The 14,550-nt window shown below is 39.6% G+C and overlaps 2 long non-coding RNA genes across 2 annotated transcripts; both read left to right on the forward strand.

Annotated features, from left to right (window-relative positions):
- The first annotated feature begins 321 nt into the window (after positions 1-321).
- On the forward strand, positions 322-3,089 carry LOC133800712 (uncharacterized). The gene is made up of 3 exons (XR_009876575.1): positions 322-397; positions 1,951-2,016; positions 2,997-3,089. It is a non-coding gene; the product is annotated as an uncharacterized LOC133800712 (long non-coding RNA).
- Positions 3,090-9,769: 6,680 nt separating this feature from the next.
- On the forward strand, positions 9,770-12,731 carry LOC133800975 (uncharacterized). The gene is made up of 4 exons (XR_009876679.1): positions 9,770-9,895; positions 9,978-10,056; positions 11,612-11,677; positions 12,658-12,731. It is a non-coding gene; the product is annotated as an uncharacterized LOC133800975 (long non-coding RNA).
- The last annotated feature ends 1,819 nt before the right edge of the window (positions 12,732-14,550 follow it).

Consider the following 14,550-nt stretch of genomic DNA (forward strand, 5'->3'; position numbering starts at 1 on the left):
ATCCCATTTAATTAAGAAGTCAAGTGGGCAAGTGGGAGGAAAAACACTTGAGTGTTTTTGAGATAAATTAGATAGTATATAACTCTTCCATCCCTCCCCAACCGACCACACCACTCTCTCTCATTCACTCATCTGATTTTTGAAGACCTCTCAAAGTGTTCTCTCCATTTTTCAAGCCCAAGAACACCAAGGAAACTTTGAGGCTAAGTCTTGGCCTAGGAAGTATTTTCCCTAAGGTAAACCTTCACTAATCTAGGCTTTTGTAAAGTTTTAAGCTTAGAGTTTCAAATAGCTAACTAAATATGTTGTTGGGGGAAGTTGGTTAGGGTTTTTGAAAGGTTTTGGAGGAGCCAAAGCTAATAGGAAGGTCCAAACCTTAAGCAAGAACACCAAAGAGGTAAAAAGTTTACTTTTGATGATTTTGTTGTAGGGTTTTTAGTTTTAAGCATTATTTTGTATATCTAATGCTTAAAGTTTCTTGTTGGTGATGTAATAAGGTTATGGTAGTTGTTTAATAATTTTTATGATGCATGTGTATTGATTTTTGAAAATGGGAACCAAAACCCCCAAGGGTTTTGTAGGATACCCTAAAACAAAACATGTTTTGAGCTGTGACTTCCAAGGGGTCAAGAAGCCACTGTATATTGGTTTTGTAAAATTTAATTATACTGTGACGTTGTTGAGATTGAGTACATAAAATTGAGCTTTTGAAACACAAAAAAATGTATAGAAATGAGTAAGTTATGCTATTTCAAAGTTTAGGTAAAAAACTGTTTTTTCGTATTCTTATTTTCGGAACCAAGTTTGGACAGCCACTGTATAGGGCAAATGAACCCAGTTTTTTCTAAACTTTTGTGGACATATTTCTGGCATAACCTATTAGTCCACTGTAAAATTTGGTAAGAAAATATTAAACGGTTTGAAAGTTATTAACTGTCAAAGTTTGGAAAAAATAAGGACTTGAAAATAAGGTCATTTTTACCTCATTGTTGGAAAATGATTTCACCAATAAAAAATGCTCATTTTGACCTAAGATTTTACAAAGACCTAAATGGCATAACAAAAATGGAATTGGGAAATTTTGGTAACAATTTGGTAAGTAAATTTCAAGTTATGAACTAACGAAGTATGTAGTTAAAAATGTGAAAAATAGGTTTTTCACACTTAGTGTAAAAATGAGATTTTGGAACATAAGGTAAAAAGTAAAATTTTGCTTATTTCAAGATATAAATTGGTAAGTCTTGAAATCATATTTTCACTAAAATTACACCTCTGAGTTTAAATGAATTATTTTTATTAAAGAGTTTTTTTATTCTTTTTAAAAATAAGAGATTTAATTTATTAATAGTTAATAAATTAAAAGAGGGTTTAAAACCTTATATTTTGAGAAAATAATTAAATGAATTATTTTTCTAGTAAGTAAAAATTGATTAATTGCTTTTGGAAAATTACTTAGTCAAGATGAGAAATTTATAACGGTTTTCCTAATTAAGACAAATTAGGCAATTTTCTTAAAATCGGTTTTTAGATATGAAAAACCTTAAGAAAACAAAAAGGAAAATTTAAAGAGTTTATTTTCTTTAAAAATAATTAAGGAATTTATTTGTATTTTCTGGATATAATACCGGCTAAAATCTTACATATTTTAACTGACTAGTCGAAAGTGCGGGTTAATAGCGATACCTTGAAAGAGTAAGATTTTTAGCGGGTTGTGGGGAAATACCATTGTGATACCCAAGCCTAGGTATCGAGACCTTAGGATAGGTCTCCCCGAGACTTAGGGTTTAGTGTCGAATATTTTGTATAACTTTCCTTAATAGGTTTAAAAACCAAATAAGGATTGTAAATCCTTACAAATGACTTTTATTAAAATGACCAAACTGCCCAAAATAATAATAATGAATTATGAGTGCCATAATTAATCCGAGTATACTGTAGGGATAACTACAGTATTGGCTAAGCGTAACTGGACTGAACGTTGGAGGGTGAAAACCTGCTGAGCGCTAAGGACTCCAAGTAAGTCAACTTATATTGTATGGCTGCAACATGAAATGATTATTGTCTTGTATGTTAGTATAGGGATACATGCACATATATAGGCTTTCATAGAAATTTGCTTAGAGACGTTAGTCTAGTGAGTGCTAATTTAGAAAATATGAACGGTAGAAGTCCGTCATATCCTAGACGGTTGATCCCCGTCACACTGCTTGATTTTATTTATGTCTGGTTCATTACCGCGACGAGTGGCCATGAGATGAGGATAAGCTGGTTAAACCTAGGGGCGCCAAGATAAATGGGACCTAGGGGCCCTCATGCTTACTTAATCATTGGACGGTTAGAATCCGAGCAAGTGCTCTGATAAGTTATTCCCGGATAGCAGCCGTGAATATTGGCCATTCAGTGAGAGTGCCTAGAGATACTAGGGGTTGCCAAGATTGAGTGAGGCTGAACACCCTAGGGGCAACTGCTCACCAGCACCACTGATTAACATAGAAGTCTCCGTAAAACCGTGTAAATTGGATTACACTCTTGAATAAGTAGCGATGCCCTAGGTAACATGATAGTTACCCTTGATGAGAATATTTATTGGTTAGATCTTAGTGTGGAGACTCGGTTCTCTTTTACAGGTTAGCAATTATGTTGGAGGGCGCGTTACGCATGAATTGTTGGAAATTGTCGAGCGTTAGTCTCGAATTATGTTGTGATATAATATATCTGCTTGCTCTGGGATTTTCTGAGTGCAGGGATATAATTGTTGAGAAGATATAGTTGTGATATAATATATCTTCTTGTCCTGGGATTTTTCTAAGTGCAGGATTTTATCTAGATATGAATTAATTTATCCTTGGTTATCAGGCATGACCATAAGTTTGCCAGGACGCTTTAGCGTTCTTGAAATTGATTGTGTAGGGTCCGGAACCCTAATTCTCTATATGCTTTGTTTGAAAGTTGATCTTACTAAGCGTTTTCGCTTACCTAGTTGTTTCATGTTGTAGGTAAGTGCAAGGGCAAGGCAGAGCATTGAGCGCTGGAGTCTTCCTTGCAAATGTACATGTGGACCGACCTTTTGGGGAAGCCGTTTTATTTTTGGAAATGTTGTGAAATTTTCCTAAGCAAGGATCACTCTACTCTTTATAAAATATGTTTGTAACTTAATGTTAAGTATGGCCATACGACTTTTTAAAAAGTTTTTTTTTCTATGGGTTTTTGAGAGATTTTGTTAAATGAAAACATTTATATTTCTGCATTATCGAGTCTTGAAAATCCGGGTCATTACAGTTGGTATAAGAGCTCGAGTTGAGCCGGTTCTGTAGACAACCCACATGTACATTTCGCAAAGATAGACCGGCACTCACTGTAAGTACTGTTTCTTCCTTTAGTATGTTGTTTTCTTTTTATTCACCTCAATTCTATAAATTGTAGGTTATGGTCGATATACCTGAGATAGGTGACCCTGTGATAGGAAAACTACCCATGATCCCTTCGCCTAGAATCGATTTTCTATAGACTCTTTAACGATGAGAATTCCTTGCCACTTTGAGTACGAATGACGACATTGGCGTGCCATTTGGCAATGCACGCAGTACATGACAGAAGTCTTCAGTAGAGCCAGATGAGGATCTCGAGCAGTCTGACGAGGATACCGACATAGAGCTGGATATGTTGATGGACAACTTAGTTTAGGTTATGTTGTGAGGGTCTTGTTGATACTTTTTGTAAAGACCTTGCAAACCGACTAGGTTGTAGGACTTTGGTGTAGTTGTAGCTGAGAACCTGCCAGTGGAGGAAGTGGCTAATGAAGAACTCAGCGACGGGGAAATTTATTATGAGGAGCTGATGGACCAGACTGAGGAAGATCTCGAGGAGGATCTAGATGGAGGTCCTGATATGGCCGCTAACAGCGACACCGACTAGGTGTTAGGAGCTGCATAGGTGTTAGAAACCCACCTACTTTTGAAATATGTACCTACCTTGAATATGATTAAGGAAATTAGTAACTGGTCTAGCAAGGATATAAGTCCATTTTTTTTTAGGGCTAATTTTGTAAATCCCTTAGACTTGCCAACCCAAACTTCAAACGTTGTTGTATATGGTATAGGTTATGAAATGAAGTTGCTAACTTTTGTTAAAAAGTGTTGATTGCTTGTTGTGCTTGATATGTTTGGTGTGCTTAATTAGGTTGATTAACTATCTGTATCAATATTAACTTCTCGTCCTTATGCGCTTAAGAGCTTTTGATTGAAATCAAAAGAATTGGTAAGGACAAGAGCTCAAAGAGGAAGGGGTGTTGCTGGCCGAGGCCAGGCCACACCTGCTGATAGAGCTCAGAATGCGCCTGCCGCTAGAGCTCCAAACCAAGCTGATAGAGTTCGCGACATAGCCGAGCAGATGAACAATCTGCAAAGGCTAGTGGAGACGCAGGGAGCTCAAATAGAAAGAGGGCAAAAGAGACAGGAGGACGCTGATGCCCTCCAAGCTGAAAGATTTAACACCCTTTTTGGGACAACTCCCCATGCCACCCAACAATTCTCAGAACTACGAAGTACCACCTGCAAACAATGAAGAACAAAACCTTGGCCCACAGGTTATCATTGAGCAACCTGTATAGCCAGTAGAAGCGCCAAGAGCTGCCCGAGTAAAACCTATATCAGAAATGTTCGTCAACCAAAATCCACCTATATTCGAGGGGAGTAGTGACCCTTCAATGTTAGAGGAATGGATTAGTATTTTGGAAAGAATCTTCGACTTCATTGGAACTACTGAGAGAGAGAAGGTAGTCTGCACGACCTATATGCTGAGAAAAGATGCTCGCATCTGGTGGGACGCAGCCAAGAAAGGGCATAACGTTGCCGAGATGGAATGGCTAGAGTTCTTGACCTTGTTCAATGGCAAGTACTTTAGTAAGGCGGTGATTGAGCACAAAGTGAATGAGTTCACTAATCTGAAGCAGGGAACATCGAGCGTGCAGGACTACGTTCGAAAATTTGACCAACTGTCTAGGTTTGCGAAGAACCAGGTGAGCACTGAAGAGAATAAGACATGGAGTTTTATGAAGGGCCTACGCAGAGACATTGCTAGGTGTGTAGACAATGGTAGAACTGGCCCAGAGATGTATGCTGAAGCTGTGGAACGGGCTCTTCGCCAAGAGTTTTGGGTCGTGTCAGACAAGCCAGATCCACAGAAGAACGAAGATAGGAGGTACACTCCCAACAACCCCGGACAGTTTCAAGCCAATCAGAATGGCCCAAGGGGAAGGTTCAACCCGAGGTTCGGCCAGAACTCGGGGCGAACAAACAATCCAAGAGGCACAAGACCGATTTTTGGGGGAAATAACAAAAGAAAAGGGGGACCTCACAATCAGGCAATGGCTAGTCACAACAAACAGTCGAGACGTGAGTTTGAACAATGGCCACTGTGCAACAAGTGTAACCGCCGCCATCGAGGCGAGTGCGGGGTCTGTTTTAACTGTGGAATGCCAGGGCACTTTGCTAAGGATTGTCGAATGCCAGCCAAGGGCAATGGAAATGACCAACATAAACAAATTGGAGCTCCGCCTCGAGTTTATGCGCTTACACAAAGCGACAAAGGAGCTGGCCCATCTGATATGGTGTCATGTTAGATTTCTATCGCCCAAACCTCAGCATATGCATTAATGGATACTGGTGCATCACATTCTTTTGTATCTGCATCCTTTGTGGAAAAATTAAATAGAAGTCCTGAGTCTATGCCTGTTATTTGTGGGGTATCCTTGCCTTCGGGTGAGGATATGCTGGTGCGGACATGGGTTAGAGCCGTACCAGTTTGGGTTGAAAATCGTGAGCTAATGGTGGATCTATTAGTCTTGGACCTACATGAATATGATGTCATATTTGTGATGGATTGGTTAACTAAATATGGAGCAGTTATCAATTGCAAGCGCAGAAAAGTGGTCTTCACCCCAGTAGGAGAAGAACCATTCGAGTTCAAGGGTACGTCAAGAGAAAAGAAGTGTCCCATGATTTCTGCGATAAAGGCGAGAAAAATGTTGAGTGACGGGTGCATCAGTTTTCTGGCAAACATAGTGGATAAGGATAAAGAAACGAGTCAACAACCATCGGATGTACCGATTGTGTGCAAGTTTTCTGATGTATTTCCTGAAGATCTCCCAGGGATTCCACAAGACCGAGAGATTGTGTTTGAGATAGAGTTGATTCTGGGAACTGCGCCGATCTCAAAGACTCCTTACAGAATGGCACCAGCTGAACTCAAGGAGTTGCAGTCACAACTGCAAGAGATACTGGACAAGAAGTTCATAAGGCCAAGCCATTCTCCATGGGGAGCCCCGATCTTATTCGTTAAGAAGAAAGACGGTACGATGATAATGTGCATTAACTATCGGGAGTTGAACAAAGTGACGATCAAGAACCGATATCCATTACCGAGGATCGACGATCTTTTCGATCAACTACAAGGAGCGTCAGTATTTTCCAAAATAGACCTGCGATCAGGCTATCATCAGCTCAAGGTTAAGGAGACGGATATACCAAAGACGACCTTCAGAACGCGCTACGGTCACTACGAGTTCTTAGTGATGTCCTTTGGACTAACCAATGCGCCTGCTGCATTCATGGATCTCATGAACCGAGTATTTTGCGAGTATTTGGATAAGTTTGTCGTCGTGTTCATTGATGATATTTTGATATACTCGAAAAGCCAGGAAGAGCATGCAACACATCTGGAACTGGTCCTCCAGTGTCTGCGAGACGAAAAGCTTTATGCTAAGTTTTCGAAGTGCGAATTCTGGCTAGAGAAAGTAAGTTTTCTGGGGCACATAGTGTCGGGAAATGGAATTTCAGTAGATCCCGCCAAGATAGAAGCTGTTAAGCAATGGAAACCTCCGAAAAATGCGCATGAGGTTAGAAGTTTTCTTGGGTTAGCGGGATACTACCGGCGATTTGTTGAAGGATTTTCCAAAATAGCCGCACCAATGACTGCCCTTACCCGCAAAACCATCAAATATGAATGGACTGACAAGTGTGAGGAGAGTTTTCAGGAGCTGAAAACAAGATTGACGACTGCCCCAGTGCTGACAATCCCCAATGGCACAGAGGGATATACTATTTATAGCGACGCCTCAGGCCGAGGGTTGGGAGCAGTGCTGATGCAGCACGGAAAAGTAATTTCTTATGCTTCTCGACAGCTAAAGAATTACGAGAAGAACTATCCCACTCATGACCTGGAGCTTGCAGCAGTGGTTTTCGCTCTAAAAATATGGAGGCACTACCTATACGGGATACACTGCGACATCTACACTGATCACAAAAGCCTGAAGTATTTCTTCACTCAAAAGGAATTGAATATGAGACAGCGTCGATGGTTGGAACTATTTAACGACTATGACTGCGACATTCTGTACCACCCGGGAAAAGCAAACAAGGTGGCAGATGCATTGAGTCGACAACCAGGTGCTTATGTGATGACAGTGAAGGAAATTTCGCCGCAGTTACAAGCCGACCTTGCTACCTTGGATTTAGAGATAGTAGTTGGTCAACTGGCTAATCTTTCAATCGAGCCTACCATTATGGAAGCTATAAGAGGCGGGTAGTTAGTCGATCCTTGGGTTCAAGGATTGATGCACGAAGTAAGGAACGAGGGGCGACCAGGATTCCATATCTCCGAGGATGGAGTATTGGGGTTCAAGGGAAGAATATGTGTTCCTGATGATGACGAGATCAAGAAGCAGATCTTTTTCGAAGGACATAATGCTCCTTATGCCATGCATCCGGGTACCACAAAAATGTACCAAGACTTGAAGAAGTACTTTTGGTGGCCTGGGATGAAAAAGGAGACGGCAGAATATGTGGCACACTGCTTGACTTGTCAGCAGACAAAGGCCGAGCATCAACGACCAGCCGGATTGTTACAACCCTCAGAAATTCCGGAATGGAAGTGGGAGTTGGTCACTATGGACTTTGTCACAGGTCTACCAACCACTCCCAAGGGGCACGATGCCATTTGGGTTATCGTGGATAGGCTGACTAAGTCCACTCATTTCTTGCCGATCAAGGCAACTTATGGCGCACATAAGTTAGCAGATATTTACATTGTAGAAATAATAAGACTGCATGGTGTACCCAACTCCATCGTTTCAGATCACGACGGACGTTTTACCTCGACATTCTAGAATAGAATCCAAACGAGGTTGGGTACTAAACTGAAGTTTAGCACTTCTTTCCACCCGCAAACAGACGGTCAAAGTGAACGAACAATTCAGACACTGGAAGATATGCTAAGAGCCTGCGTGCTCGACTTTCAAGGGTCATGGAATGAGAAGCTTCCACTAATAGAGTTCGCTTACAATAATAGCTTTTATGATTCCATCAAGATGGCTCCGTATGAGGCGTTGTATGGAAGGAAAGGTCGATCACCGATTCATTGGCACGAGACCGATGAAAGAAAGTTTCTCAGATCGGATGAGGTTGATCAGATTACAGAGGACATCCGACGGATAAGGCAACACTTGCAAACTTCGGTTGATCGACAACGCAAATATGCTGATAGACGCAGGAGACCCCTGGTGTTTGAGGTTGGCGATAATGTGCTGCTGAAGGTAGCTCCGCTACGAGGGGATATGCGATTCGGAAAGAAAGGAAAGCTTAGCCCAAGGTTCGTTGGACCTTTCGAAATCATAGAGAGGGTCGGGGAAGTAGCTTATCGTTTAGCTCTTCCGCCCGCCCTGTCTAAGGTGCATGATGTGTTTCATGTATCCTTATTGAGAAAATACATGCGTGATCCCTCGCATGTAATCAGCTATGAGCAGCTGAGCGTGGATCCTCAACTCGTCTATGAGGAAAAACCGGTTATGATACTAGACCGAAAGGAAAAAGTGTTGAGGAACAAGACGGTGCCATTGGTAAAGGTGCAGTGGTGTAACCATGGCATTGAAGAGGCAACCTGGGAAACAGAAGACAAGAAGAGGGAGCTGTATCCTCATTTGTTTTAAGTTTCGAGGACGAAACCTTTATAAATTGTAGGTATTGTAACGTCCTACGTTTTTGGGTACCTTTAAACGACTCGGGTCGGGATTTTTCCCCCGGGTTAAGAATATTATTTTAAATAATATTATATTTTGTTTGTAAGTATTCCATGAGTTATTGCTAGCCAAAATATGAATTTTGAAATTTTAAAAGTCAAGATAAGACTTTCGGTCCTGGACCGACACAAAAACCCTGATCGGGTAAAAATCTTGGAAAATAAAACGAAAAATCATGGCAATTATATTTTGGGCATAAAATACATTCATAAAAGTTAAAGTTTGGTCAAAAATAATAAACCTAAAAGAAAATGGAAATTTTAAGGCATTTTGTGTTAAATGCCTAATTTTGCCGAAATGGGGAATTTTATTCCATGAATGGACCTTAGGTTAAATTTTACTATGTGATTAATTAAATTAAATGTGAGAGACATTTAATTTAATTAATTAATGTTAAGTTTGGTGATTAAAACTTAATAAGAGTGAAAAAAGGTGTCAAAAGCCAATTTGGACTTTTCTTCTTATGAAACCTTTATTAACCTTTATTAAAAAAAATAAATATAAATGAAATGATCATTTATGGCAAAGGGTGGCCGGTCATGTGGTGTTTTAGAGTGGTGTGAACCCAAATTTTTATAAAATTTAAATCCCATTTAATTAAGAAGTCAAGTGGGCAAGTGGGAGGAAAAACACTTGAGTGTTTTTGAGATAAATTAGATAGTATATAACTCTTCCATCCCTCCCCAACCGACCACACCACTCTCTCTCATTCACTCATCTGATTTTTGAAGACCTCTCAAAGTGTTCTCTCCATTTTTCAAGCCCAAGAACACCAAGGAAACTTTGAGGCTAAGTCTTGGTCTAGGAAGTATTTTCCCTAAGGTAAACCTTCACTAATCTAGGCTTTTGTAAAGTTTTAAGCTTAGAGTTTCAAATAGCTAATTAACTATGTTGTTGGGGGAAGTTGGTTAGGGTTTTTGAAAGGTTTTGGAGGAGCCAAAGCTAATAGGAAGGTCCAAACCTTAAGCAAGAACACCAAAGAGGTAAAAAGTTTACTTTTGATGATTTTGTTGTAGGGTTTTTAGTTTTAAGCATTATTTTGTATATCTAATGCTTAAAGTTTCTTGTTGGTGATGTAATAAGGTTATGGTAGTTGTTTAATAATTTTTATGATGCATGTGTATTGATTTTTGAAAATGGGAACCAAAACCCCCAAGGGTTTTGTAGGATACCCTAAAACAAAACATGTTTTGAGCTGTGACTTCCAAGGGGTCAAGCAGCCACTGTATATTGGTTTTGTAAAATTTAATTGTACTGTGATATTGTTGAGATTGAGTACATAAAATTGAGCTTTTGAAACACTAAAAAATGTTTAGAAATGAGTAAGTTATGCTATTTCAAAGTTTAGGTAAAAAACTGTTTTTTCGTATTCTTATTTTCGGAACCAAGTTTGGACAGCCACTTCATAGGGCAAATGAACCCAGTTTTTTCTAAACTTTTTTGTGGACATATTTCTGGCATAACCTATTAGTCCACTGTAAAATTTGGTAAGAAAATATTAAACGGTTTGAAAGTTATTAACTGTCAAAGTTTGGAAAAAATAAGGACTTGAAAATAAGGTCATTTTTACCTCATTGTTGGAAAATGATTTCACCAATAAAAAATGCTCATTTTGACCTAAGATTTTACAAAGACCTAAATGGCATAACAAAAATGGAATTGAGAAATTTTGGTAACAATTGGGTAAGTAAATTTCAAGTTATGAACTAACGAAGTATGTAGTTAAAAATGTGAAAAATAGGTTTTTCACACTTAGTGTAAAAATGAGATTTTGGAACATAAGGTAAAAAGTAAAATTTTGCTTATTTCAAGATATAAATTGGTAAGTCTTGAAATCATATTTTCACTAAAATTACCCATTTGAATTTAAATGAATTATTTTTATTAAAGAGTTTTTTTATTCTTTTTAAAAATAAGAGATTTAATTTATTAATAGTTAATAAATTAAAAGATGGTTTAAAACCTTATATTTTGAGAAAATAATTATATGAATTATTTTTCTAGTAAGTAAAAATTGATTAATTGCTTTTGGAAAATTAATTAGTCAAGATGAGAAATTTATAACGGTTTTCCTAATTAAGACAAATTAGGCAATTTTCTCAAAATCGGTTTTTAGATATTAAAAACCTTAAGAAAACAAAAAGGAAAATTTAAAGAGTTTATTTTCTTTAAAAATAATTAAGGAATTTATTTGTATTTTCTGGATATAATACCGGCTAAAATCTTACATATTTTAACCGACTAGTCGAAAGTGCGGGTTAATAGCGATACCTTGAAAGAGTAAGATTTTTAGCGGGTTGTGGGGAAATACCATTGTGATACCCGAGCCTAGGTATCGAGACCTTAGGATAGGTCTCCCCGAGACTTAGGGTTTAGTCTCGAATATTTTGTATAACTTTCCTTAATAGGTTTAAAAACCAAATAAGGATTGTAAATCCTTACAAATGACTTTTATTAAAATGACCAAACTGCCCAAAATAATGATAATGAATTATGAGTGCCATAATTAATCCGAGTATACTGTAGGGATAACTACAGTATTGGCTAAGCGTAACTGGACTGAACGTTGGAGGGTGAAAACCTGCTGAGCGCTAAGGACTCCAAGTAAGTCAACTTATATTGTATGGCTGCAACATGAAATGATTATTGTCTTGTATGTTAGTATAGGGATACATGCACATATATAGGCTGTCCTAGAAAGTTGGTTAGAGACGTTAGTCTAGTGAGTGCTAATTTAGAAAATATGAACGGTAGAAGTCCGTCATATCCTAGACGGTTCATCCCCGTCACACTGCTTGATTTTATTTATGTCCGGTTCATTACCGCGACGAGTGGCCATGAGATGAGGATAAGCTAGTTAAACCTAGGGGCGCCAAGATAAATGGGACCTAGGGGCCCTCATGCTTACTTAATCATTGGACGGTTAGAATCCGAGCAAGTGCTCTGATAAGTTATTCCCGGATAGCAGCCGTGAATATTGGCCATTCTGTGAGAGTGCTTAGAGATACTAGGGGTTGCCAAGATTGAGTGAGGCTGAACACCCTAGGGGCAACTGCTCACCAGCACCACTGATTAACATAGAAGTCTCCGTAAAACCGTGTAAATTGGATTACACTCTTGAATAAGTAGCGGTGCCCTAGGTAACACGATAGTTACCCTTGATGAGAATATTTATTGGCTAGATCTTAGTGTGGAGACTCAGTTCTCTTTTACAGATTAGCAATTATGTTGGAGGGCGCGTTACGCATGAATTGTTGGAAATTGTCGAGCGTTAGTCTCGAATTATGTTGTGATATATTATATCTGCTTGCTCTGGGATTTTCTGAGTGCAGGGATATAATTGTTGAGAAGATATAGTTGTGATATAATATATCTGATTGTTCTGGGATTTTTCTAAGTGCAGGATTTTATCTAGATATAAATTAATTTATCCTTGGTTATCAGGCATGACCATAAGTTTGCCTGGACGCTTTAGCGTTCTTGAAATTGATTGTGTAGGGTCCGGAACCCTAATTCTCTATATGCTTTGTTTGAAAGTTGATCTTACTAAGCGTTTTCGCTTACCTAGTTGTTTCATGTTGTAGGTAAGTGCAAGGGCAAGGCAGAGCAGTGAGCGTTGGAGTCTTCCTTGCAAATGTACATGTGGACCGACCTTTTGTGGAAGCCGTTTTATTTTTGGAAATGTTGTGAAATTTTCCAAAGCATGGCTCACTCTACTCTTTATAAAATATGTTTGTAACTAAATGTTAAGTATGGCCATACGACTTTTTAAAAAGTTTTTTTTTCTATGGGTTTTTGAGAGATTTTGTTAAATGAATACATTTATATTTCCGCATTATCGAGTCTTGAAAATCCGGGTCGTTACACTGGACTCATCTACGTACTGCCTAAAACCAGGGGCATACATGCCTTGAAGCAGGGAAGGCCAGGACCTAAAATGAAGAGTGTTGTCAACAATGATTGTACCTTTGGGGTAGCTATGATCATAGTGTACCACCAAATGGTACACGCACTGGAGGAGGGCTGTGTTTAGGTCCGTGTCAGTAGGGTGGCGACTAACGAGCTGGTTAGGGTTGAATCAAATTAGCCTATAATTGGCAACAACCGATCTAACTCTCTATAAGGGTATGGGTTACCTTGGCTGGAGGGGCCAGCTGCTGCCCCAGACGCGACTCGCTTAGGATTGGACCCTGATTATCTTTAGGAGCTCGCCTTTTTCACACGAATGGTGCCACATTTTCTTCCTCCTTGGTGTCCTCATTGGCTAGAAAGGCCTCTTGAGAAGGGGGAGCTTAGGGATGACGAGAAGAGGAGCTCGGGTCCTTAGAGCAAACGTCTGGCCCTTGTTGATCAGATTGCAAGCAACCATGGTCTTGTATTGACCCCTGAGCATCACAGACCACTTTGTCCTCGCAAATATAGCTGCACAAAGAGCGAACTCAGTGAGAATATTTAAACAAAAGAAAAATAGATATAATGCACAAGTGACAAAAAGTTCACATGCTGAATTCACAAAGATAGAAGACTTACGAGGACAGTTGAAGAATCGATGGTCGTAGTTCTTTAACCCATTTTACATATAGAATAAATATTTATTGTCACTTGTGTGGCTGGGGAGGTCGATGACAGAGGCAGAGTTTGGGAAATGAAGTGAGGTAGTAAAAACCATCACCTCGCCCCTTTTGGTCGGGACTGGCCTTGAGGCAAAAGAAATACATAATGTCTGCCGGAGTGGGGACCTCCCACTCGTGCCTCAGAAACAAATACTTTAACCTCGCCAAAAGCCTGTATTAGTTTTGGGGGAGCTAGAATGGAGCCAGTTTGACGTAGTAAAAAAAGTCTATGAAATACTAATCTAGTGGGAGGAAAGCATCGACCTTCAGGTACTCATCACTCCAAGCCCCATAATCATCTTGGAGAGGGGCACAGCTCTGCTCTCCCTCCAACATAGGTCAGGCGATAAGACCATCAGCTCCCATCTCAATCCTGTGACTCAGCAGGATCTTGTTCACTTTCCCCTGAGTAATTATCCGGGAGACTATGTCCTCGGCCTCAATGAATGCATTGGGGTCGACCGGGATCTCTCTATCTGCCACAGGACTGAAGTGAGGGATGGGAGACTCAGCGGAGACCTGCTTACCTTTAATTTTGTTGTGAGCAAAGGAGCTCGCGACATTCTTCTTTGCAGGTACCATTTTTTAGATCGCCTGACGACAAAGTGTCCTATTAGTAGGCAACCTAAGATGGTTTCTAGCTACTGTTGTGGAGGTACGGAAGTGTAAAGGTTTTAGTGGTTTACTTTTTGAGATTTGAAAGATTATACGAGCTAGGTTGTATTCTAGCCTCAATGCGTGGTCTCACGCGTGGTCCTAGGCCACGCGCCTCGATTTCTTAAAATTCCCAGATACTTCGGGATCCGTGTGTCAGATCCGTCAAATCCACTTCATTCCTTTCAAAAGCAGTTTAATGCAAAACTG

The sequence above is a fragment of the Humulus lupulus genome, chromosome 9 (assembly GCF_963169125.1).
Source record: "Humulus lupulus chromosome 9, drHumLupu1.1, whole genome shotgun sequence".
Taxonomy (NCBI): domain Eukaryota; kingdom Viridiplantae; phylum Streptophyta; class Magnoliopsida; order Rosales; family Cannabaceae; genus Humulus; species Humulus lupulus.